This window comes from Podarcis filfolensis (assembly GCF_964270895.1).
Source record: "Podarcis filfolensis genome assembly, chromosome: 14".
Classification (NCBI taxonomy): Eukaryota; Metazoa; Chordata; class Lepidosauria; order Squamata; family Lacertidae; genus Podarcis; species Podarcis filfolensis.
The window spans coordinates 21092750-21108640 of record NC_139616.1 but is presented as its reverse complement, the minus strand read 5'-3'; the positions used below and the strand labels follow the sequence as shown (position 1 = coordinate 21108640).

Genomic DNA, 15891 nt, shown 5'->3' with positions numbered 1-15891 from the left:
GGCGAATTTCAAATGCTAATTGAAACAAGAACCTTTTGCATGGAAGGCAGAGGCTCCAACACTGAGCTTCTGACACTTCCACAGGAAATAGCTCTCTGCTGGGCTGCCATTCCCCACACTTTTGATGGTGACAGAACTACCAAGAGCACCTCCAATGCTTTTCTTAACACGCAAGAATGGAGGCATACACACACATATCTGATATATTCATTTTTTTGATATCAAATAACTGCACCTATATTTATACATTTCTTGTATGTGAAACCACGACACAGTCATGGAAAACACAGCCATCTATTCTCCTTGGACCTAACACTCTATGGCTGGTTTTTTTTTTAAGTCTCCCCTCTGCATTTTGATTCCATTCCAATGAAGCTTGATAAAAATCATACCATAATCTTTCCTTGTTCTGCCCCTGTTAATATTTTTTCCCTTCCTCTGCCATCTCCCTAGGCTCAATTATTCTGGCACATTATTAATAAAGTATCTAATTTTAAATATTAAAAGAATCCATACCTCTAGGCTAGGCATTCTTTTCTTACAAAATTAGTCATATGAAAGGATATTTTCGTTACAAATCAAATCCTAGGTCTGTCCAGTCCTTGCAGAGCCCAATTCCTAAAGGGAACTGAATTGATACCCCGGTTGACTTCACTAAGGTGTATCAATGATCCTAGTTCTGACACCTGGATTCAAGAACCTTGTGATATAAGAAGCTGCCTTGGTCCTTGGTGCAAGGCCCTTGGTCTCTCTAGCTCAGAACTGTCAACAGTGACTGGTAGCAGCTCTCGAGGGTTTCAGACAAAGGTCTCTCCCAGTCCTACCTGGAGATGCCAGGGACTGGACCTCAAACCTTCTGTAGGCAAAGGGAAAGGTCGTAGCTCAGCAGAGCCCCTGATTTGCATACAGGAGACCCCAGGTTCAATTTCCAGCATCTTCACGTAGATCTGGAAAATACTCCCTGTCTGAAACCGGGGACAGCAGCTGCAAATCAATGTCAACAATACTGAGCTAGGTGGACGAATAGTCCGATTCTGTGTTAAGGCAGCTTCGCACACTCTTGAAGCAGCTCTATCACCTAGCTACAGAGCAGCATGTAGCAGTCTGTATTTCTCATCTTTTCCTCATTTCACTGAATATCACATCACTTTCCCTCTTTTAAACATCTCTCTAGACATTCAGCCATCCACTATCTGCTGGCCAACTTCATGGGCTGTTAAATATGTGCATTTGTAACTATTTTTTGTGTTTCTGCCTAAAATGTTTTGATGATGCTTGGTGGGGATTTTTTGCTGGTTCGTTTACAAAAATTGCAAAAGTTTGGGAGAAGGAGTTCTGTACAGTCTGCCTAGTTCCCTTCTCTCCCCTACAGATCCTGCCCTGCTCTTTTTCCTGCTAGGGGATTGTCTTGCTCCCTGGAAGCATACACAAGGCCACTGAAGTGACTCAATAGGGAACTGATTACTTTGCTGCTGCTGTTGTTGTTGTCTTCAGAATTCCACATCCATGATCTGACCCATGATCTGGCCTTGCTCTCCAGCCCATTTGCCACACCCAAATCCCAGTCTGTTTAAACCATGCTGAAAACCCTGATAGGGATGGCTGAGCCCACGGGGGGGGGGGGGGGAGACCTTCCATTTTAGCGAAACAATCTATCTGCTCCATGTGACTCAGAGCCATGCTCGAAGAATGCATCACTGTTCAGACCAACAGTCCCAGCCTCACGCGAGAACAGCGCATTTCGTTCACACACATTCCTTAGGGATGACACATTCTTATCCAAGGGCCTCTAACGGTTGGGGCTTGTGGCTTCTTCAAACCCCCCCTCCCCACCTTAATCCACCCAGCACTAGGATGACTAAGCTGACAAAAATTCCTACCCAATTATAAACCCACTTAAAGAGAACAAGCCAACCCCCCCACCCCAAACATACACGCACCCCCCCCAACCCCTTTGCCATTCTATACTGCAAGTTTCTATTCATAGAAGGAAAAAGAGGAGGGGGAGAAGTCCACCTCGAAGACCTTGCCCACATGCTGAATACGCAATGCCTTTTCTGGGCGCACGTCTTTCTGGTGCGCTTTTGGAGAACGCATCTTTTCTACCTAATCCAATTCATCTTGCCTTATTAAAAAGCCTTTTGCATTTATACACAAAGAGACACCGGCGCTTTAATGCAAGCCAGCAAATAAAAATTGAGTCAAGTTACCAACATAAACAGAGATTAAGGCACTGCCGAGAAAAGTAGAGGGGGGGGAGAGAAAAGACGAGGCATGAACACAGACATGCCGGGCAGGGGGGGGGGATTAATCGAAACGAGAAATATGTCTGACTGCCCTGGAAAACCTTTTGCAAATTAAATATTCTGCAGCAAACGGGGGCAGCAGAGAATGGCTCAAACCGAAAAGGTCACTGTGCTTAGATAAAGGTTTGCTCAAGCGTTTTGCAAAAGGACAAGGTACCTGAGAAGCACACTTTGAACTTTAAGAGGAGGCCATTGTAAGCCACCAAGAACACTCATGCATTTTCATGAGAAGGTCAAAGCCTTATTACACAAAAGGTGAGGGAGGGGCGGCCAGAGGGAAGGAGGCGGGGATGTACGAGAGATTTGCTTAGGACACTTGAACAGAGGGTCAGTTTGCAGAGTAGGACCCGGGGCTGCAGGTAGGTATTTGCATGTTATGAATGCAGAGAACACTAGCAAACTCTTCTAGCCTAGTCTTTGCCCTCTCACCCAAGAGAGTGAACATTTAAGCATATAAATGGGACAATTTGAGAAAAGACAAGCCACTTGCCTTTAGTTAAGTGTTCATTGGTGCAGTCACACAGGTGTTCCACCTCTGGGACCTAAATGGAGTGTCACTGTGGACCATGCCATAAGCCTAGAATTCTTACTATAACTAAAATAATTGCCTCCCCCCCCCCCATGAGGTGATCCTCTATGCTACTTTTTACATAATTTTTGATCACCCTTGTTCAGTGTCTTAACAACTCGTTCACAACTCGTTTCAGAAAGTATATTTGGGGAGGGAGTCCTTAAAGGCCTAGTTTTGCTGACTGCTTGTGTCTGTAGGGTTTTAACTGGCTGGGGGAAAAGAACGGGAAAGGGGGGCAGGCTGAGGGGAAAATGTCAAGAGTAAAGCCAGATGAATGTCAGGCGTTGCAAATGTCTGCATAACAAAAAACACCACACAGGTTCGGATTAGCTAGGGATGCCATACGCTCAGAATTTCCCAGACACAGCCAGGATTCGTCTGTAAAAAATGGTCGCTTGAAAATGTCTGGGGAAACCCAGTCGAACGGCAGCCCATATCGGAAGTGTGGCAACCCTAGATTAGTAATTTTTCTAAAAAGCAGAATCTCTGAAATAAGAGAAGCAAGCATGATCCAAATCCTGCTTTGGAAGGAAACCATGTTTTTCTGTGAACCTGTTGTGGTTTTCCTTTTGGTGGTCCAGTTTTCTCATTGTGCAAGTGAGTTTCACATCAATATTGTTGTTGTTTTATTTTATACTCGCCCTTCATAAGCAGGTCCCAACGGTACTCTTCACACTTCTGCTTCCCAACAACCTGTATTTGGAGGGCACATACTAAGCTAACATCACTTGGACAAACTGCAAGAAAGGACAAGGACACAAGACCAGTCCAAGGAGTCCATGAAGCCCAGCATATTGGCTTCAATAAAGTCAAGCAAGAGGAAGCCTATCAGGATGTCCTGAAGGCAACACAGACTTTCACTGCATGCCCTCCGAGCATGAAAATCACAGGTACTTTGGCTTCAATTTAGTATTCAGGGCTAAAGGCCATTGGTACACCCCTGATATGGCATTCCGTCTCAGGGTTTGGAATCATGCAGAAACAACATCATGAATGTACTTAATTTCTAATTTTATCTATTTTTCTCTCCCTCCCCAATCAAAAATAAACAGCTGTTGCATTTATCAGCTGTAAAATGCCCTGCACTACAGCCATTCCAACCTAGTAATTACATACATTCCCAGGGACATAATTTGCTATTATAATAGAGAGAGATATATAATAAATAGATCGGTCGGTGCTTTAAGCGCTGGCCAAGTAGCCACAGGCGAGAAGGAATTGCACGAAGGCGAGTGCATGAAATTCCACAAGTGGAACACTTGGTTCCCTCCTCTGCACCAAGCACAGACTGCAGTGGGTTCTTGCAGGAGCAGTGTCCTTTTGCTAGCCCCCAGCAGCAAATGGAACTGGCTGTGGCTCAGCAGTAGAGCCAGTTAGAAACTCAGATATAGTAGCTAGGCGCCAAATGACTCCTTAAACCAGGATTACAAAATACCTAGCTGCCATTTTGGGGGCAGGTGGCTCGAAAGTTGTATTTTTCGACTTGAAAAATCCTGAAATTTCGGTTCCTGAAATTCATTCTGATTGTGCAGGTATCAATGACAGAATTCTACAAGATGTGTTGCTCATGTGTGGGGGGGGAATCAAGATCCAAGGACCCACCAGGCATGCACTACCAGATGGTGGAGACGTCAGGCATCATCCTGGTGTCTGGGAATCTTCACTTGGTTGCGAGTGGCTGATAGTCAGGTGCAAAATGTACCTGGCTCCTGGCAGATATCAAACGCTTGCATCCAGCAGTTCCCGAGTTCAATTCCCAATTATCACCAGGAAGAATCCTGTCTGAAACCCAGAAGCTAACTAACCCCCTTCTTTCCCAAACAGACTAAGCCCCTTCAAGACAGGCACCAAGACTGAGCCCTGAGGTTCAGCCATCCCCAAGGGGCTAAATTATGATCACTGGCAACCGCTCCCAAGAAGAATTGGATTCCTGCAGTGCAAGACCAGACACTCCAGAGAGAGGTTCAAATCATCACAATGTGACATCACGGTCTACGGCATCAAAACAGCAGCCAAGAATTAACAAATGAATGGGAAAACATTTTGCCTACCCCGTCAACTTTCAGATATAGTTCAACTTCCGTAACTTTGTAAGAATGTAAGAAAAGCCTCTCTGGATGAGACAAAAGGCCCATCTAATCCAGCATTTCGTTTCGCAGAGCTGCCAACCAGATGCCTATGGGAAGCCCATAAGCAGGGAATAAGCAACAGCCCCCATCAAGTCCTACAAGAGTTTAGCAACGCAGTCAGAAACAGAAGCAATGCTATCTCTCTAATGTCATTTGTGTTAGCAATGTGTAGTGTTTGGTTAAAAAGGGGGTATTGGTCATGTTCATGAATTGATGTACAGTATTAACTTCTCCAGTTCTTTTTTCTTTTTTGGGGGGGAGAGAGGAGCTGTTCTTGGCACTTACTGTTGACGGATATAAATACTAAACAGCAACTGCTGCAAGACTGCTCCGTTGGAATCTTGAAGCTCTGTAGCACTGCAAAGTGCCCATTAGCAATATTTAAACATACCACTTCACCCATCCTTAACTCATGAAATGTTTTCCTCCAAGTTGCCAGTTTTTCCACCTTCCGGAGACTTTTTTGTTTTGCACTTAGTTTTTTTTATTTGCAAATAAAAAAGATAAAAGAAGAAAAACTAATAAAAATATTATTAAAAAACACTGCCAGCTAATAATAATAATAATAATAATAATAATAATATTCCATCAGTCCTGATTTAAACATACAAATTAAAACAGGCCAGTCCACTGTTTTGTTTTAAGTGAGGTTCCGGGTCTCCACATTTCTCTACTTGCCTAAGACCAGCTAGATCGATCTTTCTCTAACTCACCCATGTTCACCCACAACCCATGGGCATCAACCCCACCAAACTCAGCTTGTGAGGCCTTCGACAGCCAGGCCAAGGAGAAAGACACAGAAATCCTTTACAACCCCACTTTATGGAACTGGTGCAGGGATTACGGAGATGATGTATGTGAAGCATTTTCAAACGCTCCAAAGTGCTATCGAGAGGCTCTACAGCATTCATTCAGGACAATTTAATCAATGACAAAGGCTAACAAAGTGTCCAGGAAGAAGGGAACACACAGGAGGCTCTTTCAGGTTCAGAATTCCAAACTTCTTTCCCACACTTGTTCAAAAGAAGCCTTTCGCTTCAAAAAGAAGAAGAAAAACTTTTTAAAAAAGAAAATGGGAAAAAAGAAGGTAAGTCCCTTTTGCAACCAGCTAGCCACCACACTGTTCAGGCGCCTCTAACAGAGGGACTGACTGTGAAAGCAGATGGCCCAGTTGAGCAACAATCCACATCCTCCCCGTATAGGTTAGATTAGCAGATTTCTGAACAACAACAAAACTACCGCTTTGCTAGTACATCCTGATACTGCATGCATTCAAATTTCAAGAATGCAATGTTGGAAGCACCGTGTTTTGAACAAATCCTTTTTTTATTGGAAAGACAAAAAATAAAAGGAGACAGAGAGGAAGCTCATGAAAAAAGAAAACAGCTACCTATTACAACAGGTGAATTAGCTGGAGGAACTGCTTGTATTTGGCCCAGTGTTCAAAATTAGGCAGCTGCCAGGTGCATTCTGCACCAGGCAATCAAACACTTGTGACCAAGTGAAGATGCTCGGGCGCCAGAAGGGTGCCTGACATCTCCACCATCTGAGGATCATTGGATCTGGACTGCTTTCACACACTAATACCACATCCTGTAGAAGTCTATCAGTTATATTTTATCTGCACAATCGGAATGAATTTTCTTTTGGGGGGTTGCTTTTTCTGTGCAGCCTGAGCAGAAGCAGTCACCATTAAGAAAAAGAGATTGGAATAGACCAATATATAGCTATGGTTTCCCCAGTAGTGATGTATGGAAGTGAGAGCTGGACCATAAAGAAGGCTGATCGCCAAAGAATTGATGCTTTTGAATTATGGTGCTGGAGGAGACTCTTGAGAGTCTCATGGACTGCAAGAAGATCAAACCTATCCATTCTTAAGGAAATCAGCCCTGAGTGCTCACTGGAAGGACAGATCCTGAAGCTGAGACTCCAATACTTTGGCCACCTCATGACAAGAGAAGACTCCCTGGAAAAGACCCTGATGTCGGGAAAGATGGAGGGCACAAGGAGAAGGGGACAACAGAGGACAAGATAGTTGGATAGTGTTCTCGAAGCTACCAGCATGAGTTTGACCAAACTGCGGGAGGCAGTGGAAGACAGGAGTGCCTGGCGTGCTCTGGTCCATGGGGTCACGAAGAGTCGGACACGACTAAATGACTAAACAACGAAACAACAACAACAATATATATGTGGACTCTCCCTGGATCAAATGACTTTTCTTCTTTAAGGTCTCAAAGCTCTTCACCTAGCTCAGGATTATCATCTGAACTAGCCAGTGGGCTCCAGGATTTTTCCTTAACAGGGAATTCGCCACCAGTGGCCAACAACCACAGTTGCAATTTTATTGAATGAAACAGTTATACGCACTGCCTTTCATAAGGACAACAAAGTGTATAAAACACTACAATAAAGTTACAAAATTCAGAATGAAACAGCAGCTGCTGCATCTCCTTGCACTCCTGTAAGCCACTGACCTACTCAATCGGTCATGAGATGGTTACCCTTTTCACCTTTGAAAAGTACACAGAACTGAAGAAGGAAATTGGGAAAGTGACACTTACCCACTTCCTCTTTCAGCTCTATGCACTTTTCAAGGCTCAGGATAATTTGACTTCTATTCAGATCCCTTGGAAAAGCAAAATGCATGTGTGAATTCTGTCTGTCTCTTGGGGTAGGGACAGATTCAGGGAAGGAAAGGGGGAAAGTGATCAGAGTGGGTGTTGTTCGTAATCACTCAAAAATCCAAATGTGCCCCCGGGTCTGAAATGGCTCTTGACTCCTATGCTAGGTCAAACAAGCAGGCAATTCAAAAGACCCATTAAGTAAAGTTCATTAGTAACAACAAATGGATGCCAACTGCAAATACTATATTAGGCATGATCGTAGGTTTTTAGCTTTTTTAAAAAAAAAGTAAGTGCAAGTAAAACAAACATGGTAAATTAGATCACTCTCTAGGCAGGGCATCAGAAAATTTTCCAATGCAAACTACGTATTTTCCAATACAAATTAGGCCGATTTAAGTAGGAATGTTTTCCAACTCAAAATTTTCCAAGAAACCTACATCAGGGTTAAGCACTGCTGGGACATAAAAAGCTGCCTTAAACAGAACCAGACCATTGGTCAATCTAACTCAATGGTGCTTGGTGTAGACCAGGGACGTCCAACTTCCAAGAGACTGATCTACTCACACCATTAAAATCTGGCAGTGATCTACCCCGGGGGGGGGGGGGTCAGGTCAAAGTTGTTGAGCTTTTTTTATGGAAGGGAGGAAATATTCCTTAATTTAGGGGCTAAGGTTAAATAAAAAAAAAAGGCACTCACCAAGAGATCGCTAATGAGACAGTAAGCCTCGCTGCAAAATCTCCGACTTCGGCTCTAGCAATCTAGAGGACAGGGAGAGGGGGCAGGGATGGATGGAGGGGCCAGCAATCTACCGCAATCTACCAAAACCTCCCAGGGATCGATCAGGCAATCAAGATCGACCTGATGGACATCCCTGGTGTAGACCAAGCATTCCCAAACCGTGCACCATGGACCACCAGCGGTCTTCAAGCTCCATTCAGGGGGTTCGCAGCATGCCCACATCAAATATTCATATTGATTTTTGATTATATTTAAATTGCTTCTTTTGTTTCTTATATTGCATTTTATTGTATTGCAATTTGAATTCTATGGAATGCAAATCATAATACAATGTTACAATATAAGCAATAAAGACACCATTAAAAACCTGCTGCCCTCCAAATGTCGCTAGACTTCCATTATAGCCAACCATTGAGCATCTTGGCTTAGCTGCTAGGTGCTGATAGGGCACCACTATGTTTGGGAAGGCTGCTCCGCACAGTGTCCATTCTCCAAGCACAATCTCCAATCTCCAGACTGAAATTCAGTTTAGAGGAAAGCCAAGGAAGAGGGGACATGATCAGCGTTCGAAACTCGCATTGTTCTAGGCGCGTTTTGTGACAGGGAATTTCATTAATGCAAGCAGTTTCTGAGCTCTGGGCACAGTACTGAGCCGAAGATTTCAGATTAAAATTGCCACTGCACTGCTGGAAGAAAAGGACCTTTTTCTGCCTCCCCACTTCCAGCCACTCTCTGAAGACTGGAGAACGGACTCTCAAAAGAATATTAAGCGGGGTGGGTGGGGGGAGCATGGCTTTGGGGTTTGTTTTTTTGCAGCCTTCAAATGAGGAATAGGCCATGAGAAAAATGAACATAATATTTTAGCTGCAGTTCATTCATTTCCAGCTTTGTCTTTCTGTTATAAAAAAGTGTGCCTAGACGCTCCATTGTGGCGCCCATAACTAGGTTTGAGGTGCCATTTAGCTCCTGGCTTTCATATCTCAGTTTCTAACACTGGAATATGATAGAAGTTTATAGAACTATACGTGGCATGGAGAAAGTGGACAGAATGAAGTTTTTCTCCCTCTCTCAAAGCAATAGAACCTGTGGACATTCAAAGAAGCTGGATGTTGGAAGATTCAGAACAGATAAAAGAAAGGACTTCTTCACGCAGCGCATAGTTTAAACTAAGGAACTCGCTCCCACAGGAGACAGTGATGGCTAAGAACCTAGATGGCTCTAAAAGAGGATTAGACAAATTCATGGAGGAGAGGGCTATTGACAGCTACTAACCATGATGGCTATGCTCTGCCTCCAGTTGCTGGAGACCCGCTGGGAGAGTGTTCTTGTGCCTGGGTTCTGTTTAAGGATTTCTCATTGCAGCAACTGGTTGACCACTGTGAAAACAGGATGCTAGACTTAGATGAGACATATGCCTGCTCCAGAAGGCTCTTCTTAAGAGACTCATAGAACTGCAGACATGGAAGGATCCATGAGGGTCATCTAGTAGAACCCCCTGCGATGCAATGTGGGGCCCAAACCCACAACCCTGAGATTAAGAGTCTTCGGCTTCAAGCAGTCCCGTCCCTGCAGTCATCACTTCCCTGTTCCTCAAGAGGAAGCTAAATGTTCAAGCAGATGATAAAGGCTTTCGCAATGACTATTGCGTCACATCTAATTTCTAGGAGAGAATTTTCTAAAGGGGTGTCAGGTGTGCGTGCAGGAGCCAGGCCCTGTGACCAATAGGACTTTGCAGGACTGGGGCCTTCCTAAGTTTGTTCTGAAGAGGCAAGGTGCAGGCCCATAGGTGAGGCCGACTGGTAACTCACAGCACCTGGTGGCAAGAGCTGGGAAGGGATATAAGGTCAGTATTTCCCTTCGGCTCTTTGCCACAGCAACACGCTTCCTGCCTTGGGCTTCTTACTTCCTGATCCTTGAACCTCGGCTTCTTGACTCCCTGCTTCTTGATCCTCGGACCCTTGACTTTTTGACTCCTTGATTCCTGACCCTCGGACCCTTGGCTTCTTGACTCCCGGCTCTCTGGCCCTCGGACTCTTGGCTTCCTTACTCCTGGCTTCTAGACCCCCCGTTCTTGCTCCCATCCTGCCATCTTGCCCCCGGTCCTGACGTCCCCTGCTGGGACTTCAATTGCCCATGAACCGGACCGTGACAAGGGGTCTGAAGCTCCACCCCACCCTAACACTGGCCTGTCTCTGGAACCACCCATAGCTCAGGGGTAGAGCACTGGCAGATGCCAAGTATTGAACCTGGGAACTTCTGAATGCAAAGCAGGTGTTCAATCACTGAGCTGTGGCTGCTGGTTTATTATTTAGCACCTTCAGCATACAGAGCAGAAGAGCACAAGTTCCTACTCTGAGGAACATACAGTCCAAAACTTGGCACAGGGTGATCAAGAGAAGGGGTAGAGAGAGCTCGGGAATGAGATATACCAAGACATTTAAGTTGCCCTTTTTAAGCTTCTACTACTGATTTCCCCTGCATTCCACACAGCACAAGACATACGCAAGAAGCAGCTTCTGAATAAAACAGAAGGAACCGATTCAGGGCCTACAGGCTCCCCTCCCTTTTCCAGTCATGCCTGCATACTTTGCATAGATTCAATATTTTCTAAAGGACAAAGAACATGGTCTGACAGCCGAAGAAGGAAAGAAGAGTTTGGAGGCGCCTCACGAAGCACAAGTCTTCCTACATGATGTAAGTCACCACTGCGCTGCCAACTTCAAAACAAGGTCCACTCACTCAATTCAGCTGCAGACCAGCAGAGACTGGGTCCTAGGTTTACTGTGATGTTTAAGGTAAAGGTAAAGGGACCCCTGACCATTAGGTCCAGTCGTGGCCAACTCTGGGGCTGCAGCAGTCATCTCGCTTTATTGGCTGAGGGAGACAGCGTACAGCTTCCGGGTCATGTGGCCAGCATGACTAAGCCGCTTCTGGCGAACCAGAGCAGCGCACGGAAACGCCATTTACCTTCCCACAGAAGTGGTACCTATTTATCTACTGTGATGTTTAGCTGGTGATATATCACAATGCTGAAAACCAGACCTCGTTCAGCCCTACGCACGATCAGAAACGACGTTTTCAGAGTACCTGAAGGGCAGACAGGATTCTTCCCCCAATCATGGAAAGCAGGACTAACTCATCCATGCCCCCTCCAGATGTTGTTGGACCACAACTCCCATCATCCCTTATCAATGGGCATGCCAGCTTGCGGGAGTTGAGAGTCGAAACACATTATAGGAATAATACAAATTATAGGGATTTATATTCCATTGGAGCCTTAGATACATTTTATGGACAGTGATCTTGAGGTAGTAATTAACTCGATCACTGCAGCAAAAATAGTAAGCACAAAAAAACCTGAATGGAAAGAAAAACCCTCACCTACTATCTTTGAATGAACTGATTTGATATATGGTTAAGTTAACCTACTAAGGGAGACTACAAGCTAGCCAACCTAACAAATTTAGGGAGAAAGAGGTTCTTCTCAATGTACTGGAATAACAAATGCAATAATATACAGTTATATGTTTAGTTTATTGCAAATTTTGTCACAGAGGTATTGCACAACTTGAAAATAAATAAAAGTACTTTTTTAAAAATAAAAAAGCACAAATCATCATGTAAACAGGCTTATATATGATACGATGTATGCATGTATTATACAGGTCCCAGTGAATGCAGCAAAACTCAAAACCCCAGAAAAATAAGAAAGGGGGGGGGGAGGAGGACGTAAGGCAGATGTGGGGAACCTTGGGTCCTCCAGATGTTGCTGAACCACAACTCGCATCATTCCTGGCCATGTTTGCTGCGGCTGATGGGAGTTGTATTTCAGTAATACCTGGAAAGCAAACGGTTCCCCAAAACTGACTTACTGGAACAGCAGCAAAGGGTCTGATGAAGCCCCTTATTATGTCTAACATGTATTCCTTAAGGGCCCAATTTGCTCCAGGGGTCAGCAGCTTCCAGTTCCTACCAAAACAGTAGATAAATCCAATTAAAGAGCAGATTAATCCTTAGAGAAGCCAAGCAGTCCTCATGTACAGCGAACTCAAGCTCAGTTTATTTAGTCTACAGGCCATAAACATCAAATACAGTGTAGGATTAATCAAGACAATCACAGGGAAAACAACACAAAAAGTATACAGGCGCACACATAGTGCCTTTTACGAGGAGAGTATGACAAAATCTGTTAACTATCAGAAATAGTTAAAAAGCAGAATCTATGTGGAGAGGATACTTAAATTGATAATGCATAAATAAATGCACTGTATACTGAATATGAAACTTAAAAAGAATGTACCACTGGAGAAGTTACTGTAGTTTTTGTTGTTCTTGTATTGACATGAGAACCAATAAATATTGGATTTAAGAAAAAGGAATAGTTAAAAAGCACAGACAACTTTTAACTCTGGATTCATTTCCCCTTTAATAATAGTGACCTAGTTTTGATTGCTACAGAAAGGAATCTGGCTATATTTTCTGTGATCCGGTGGTTGGCAAGTGTAGAGAAAGCAGTGCGGAGATAAAACTTAGGATAACGTAAATAAATTCTGGGAGGCATTTTAAATAAATGTTAAAATGAAAACACTGACTGGGGAAGGGGGGGAGAGACCCTCAAAATACTACAATTGTTCGACTTTCTTCTTCTTCTAAGAAGATCCCATTAATGTTTTTAATGCAGTGTTGCAACATCTCTCCCTGCTTTCCAGAATTTACTCCTGATGCCAAACTTTCATCCAAAATATATCCTTAGCAAAATGCAGGGGGGAGAGAGAAAGAGAGAGAGAGAGAGAGAGAGAGAGAGAGAGAGAGAGAGAGAGAGAGAGAGAGAGAGAGAGAGAGAGAGAGAGAGAGAGAGAGAGAGAGAGAGAGAGAGAGAGAGAAGAGACGAACAACTACTCATCCCAGCAGCTGCTGGAAAGTATCCAACCACTTCGCTTTTCCGGAAATCCGGAATGGCAACATCATTCTCCAGTTCTACTGCCAAAAGGAGATGTAAGCGAAACTACGCAGTTGGCATTCTCCCTACAGCTTGTGAAGAAAGCAAAGAGTAAATATTGCAGGATTAGCGTTGCAAATGCCTGTGGGAACTAACGTGAATACAAGTACTTAAAAGGTTAAAGGGGGGGTGAGAGAGGAGAGAAGAGAGGCACCCACGGAAACTTGAATCTTCCTCTCCCCCTCTTTTCACTTTTCTATCGGGTTTATTTATCGCTATTAAAAAATGCCACAAAGTCCTGGATAGCTTGGGGGGGGGGGGGGAGACAGAGAGAGCAGCCCACTTCTGACATTGTTTCCATGAGAGAGTTGGGCCAAAGGAAGCGACAGCTTTTTTGCTCCTTTGTTTGCGATAGCCGGCTTCTGCTCGGCGACGAAATTAAACAAGCCAGCTTGCTCGCAAGAGAACTGAGTGTTCCCACACAGCGCTTACCCACCCACTCGATATCCTTCAGTGGAAGGTCTCAGCAAGGACAAAGGGATTCGAACACAAGCTTCCTGGAGGAACGGGGGGGGGGGGGGAGTCCGCACCAAAACTTCCCAAGCCAGTCAGCCGAGAGCACAAATAAGGGCACTTGTGACTGCCATCCTCCAAAAGCAGTGTGTGTGCGTGCACGTGCAAACACATACTGACAGCCACAAGGATAATTTTGTATACGTTGATACCAGGGTTAGAAACTCATATATACAGCGGTTACATACGCTTCAGGTTACAGACTCCACTAACCCAGAAATATTGCTTCAGGTTAAGAACTTTGCTTCAGGATGAGAACAGAAACCGTGCTCCAGTGGTGCGGCAGCAGCAGGAGGCCCCATTAGCTAAAGTGGTGCTTCAGGTTAAGAACAGTTTCAGGTTAAGAACGGACCTCCGGAACGAATTAGGTACTTAACCCGAGGTACCACTGTATAAGCTAGGTGCCAAATGGCTCCTTAAACCAAGGTTACAGTTGCCAAAATGGAATCTCTACTTGCCATTTGGGGGCAAGAGGGCTCTAAAGTCTTATTTTTCAAATGATAGAGTGACTATGGTTGACTTTCAGTTAAACATCTGGCTAGTTCAGATGACAACTTTGAGCTAGGTTAAGAGCTTTGAGACCTTAAAGAAGAAAAGTCAATTGATCCAGGGAGAGTCCACATTTATATCAGCGTATTCCGATCTCTTTTTCTTAATGGCGACTGCTCCTGCTCAGGCTGCACAGAAAAAGCAATTTGGTTCCTGAAATTCATTCTGATTGTGCAGATAAAATATAGCTGATAGATTTCTACGGGAGGTGGTATTAGTGTGTGAAAACAGTCCAGATCCAATGGTCCTCAGATGGTGGAGATGTCAGGCACCATCCTGGCGCTCAGGCATCTGTGCTTGGTGCTTGGCTAATTTTGAACACTGGTGGGTGGGGCCAGGAGTAAAAGTAGGTGGAGAAATGAATGGTTCATTTACTTGTGTACAGTAAGCTGGCTTCTACCAGCCCTTCCAGGTCCACCATCCAGGCAAATGAACATCATTACCAGAGTTCAAGGACACATTCCAAGGGGGCAAAAACACTGCAAGAAGGGTGTGAAGCCAAGTCAGTTAGGAGCATGGCCTGAGGAGATGGGGTGTGGTTGGGGAGAATCCCAAGGGCCAGCTTCACTCACCAAGCCCAAGGTTCCCCATCTAGAATAATAATAAAAGGGAAGGCATGATAGGACTCTGCCCTGTGGTGCTTCTAATTAAACTGTATGTGTCTTCTGGCTTTGCCACAGTTGGAGGATAAGAGGCATGTCAAAAGATGCAGAGAAGGTGCTGGCTTTTGATGAGGGCTTGAACGAAGAGGTAGAAGTGGAATGGAAGCATGGAAGGGAACCAACTGGGGTGCGATCGTGGAAAGGAATGAGCAGTGGATGGTGGTGGTAGATCTGGGAGAATCAAAAGTTCAAGTGGAAATGAAAAGCAGGCAGGAGAGCCAAGCATTTGGGAACATTCTGCTGGGTACTGAGCCCCATTCAGAAGATGGACGAGGCAAGTCCAGAATCCATCGGCCCAAGGGACACAAACCTATTAAAACCCTGGAAGGTTTTCAGACAGGGGTCCCTCCCAGCCCTACCTGTAGATGCCAGGGATTAAACCGAGTGCCTTCTGCAAGCAGCACTTGTGCTCAACCACTAAGCCACAGCCTTTCCCTACAACTTTTCAAATAACCTGAACCCAAGCCAACAAGGAAACATAGGGAGTGGCCTTACACCAGGCTGGACCATCTAGATCAGGGTTATCTACTCTGACTGGCAGCAGCTCCCCAAGATTTCGGATACGGAGCATTCCTAGCCCTACCTGGAGATGTCAGCATCTGGAGCAAAGCTGATGTTCCACAGCTAAGCTACAACCCCTTTCCTGTCCCTCCTCTGTTAATGCTCTCCAACATCCAAGCCGGGTAAACAGGAAGCTCCCTTTTAAACAATTGAACATTTATACTTCCCTTGTTTTCCCTACTGAAAGAGCAGGCAGTTCCCCTCCAGGCATGCTGAAGGGCAAGATGATGTTTTCCTT

At 44.7% G+C, this 15891-nt stretch overlaps 1 protein-coding gene across 1 annotated transcript in view; it reads right to left on the bottom strand.

Moving 5' to 3' along the window:
* The window catches only part of IGF1R (insulin like growth factor 1 receptor), a 185471-nt gene that overhangs the window by 144310 nt on the left and 25270 nt on the right, over positions 1–15891 (bottom strand). The window lies entirely within an intron of this gene.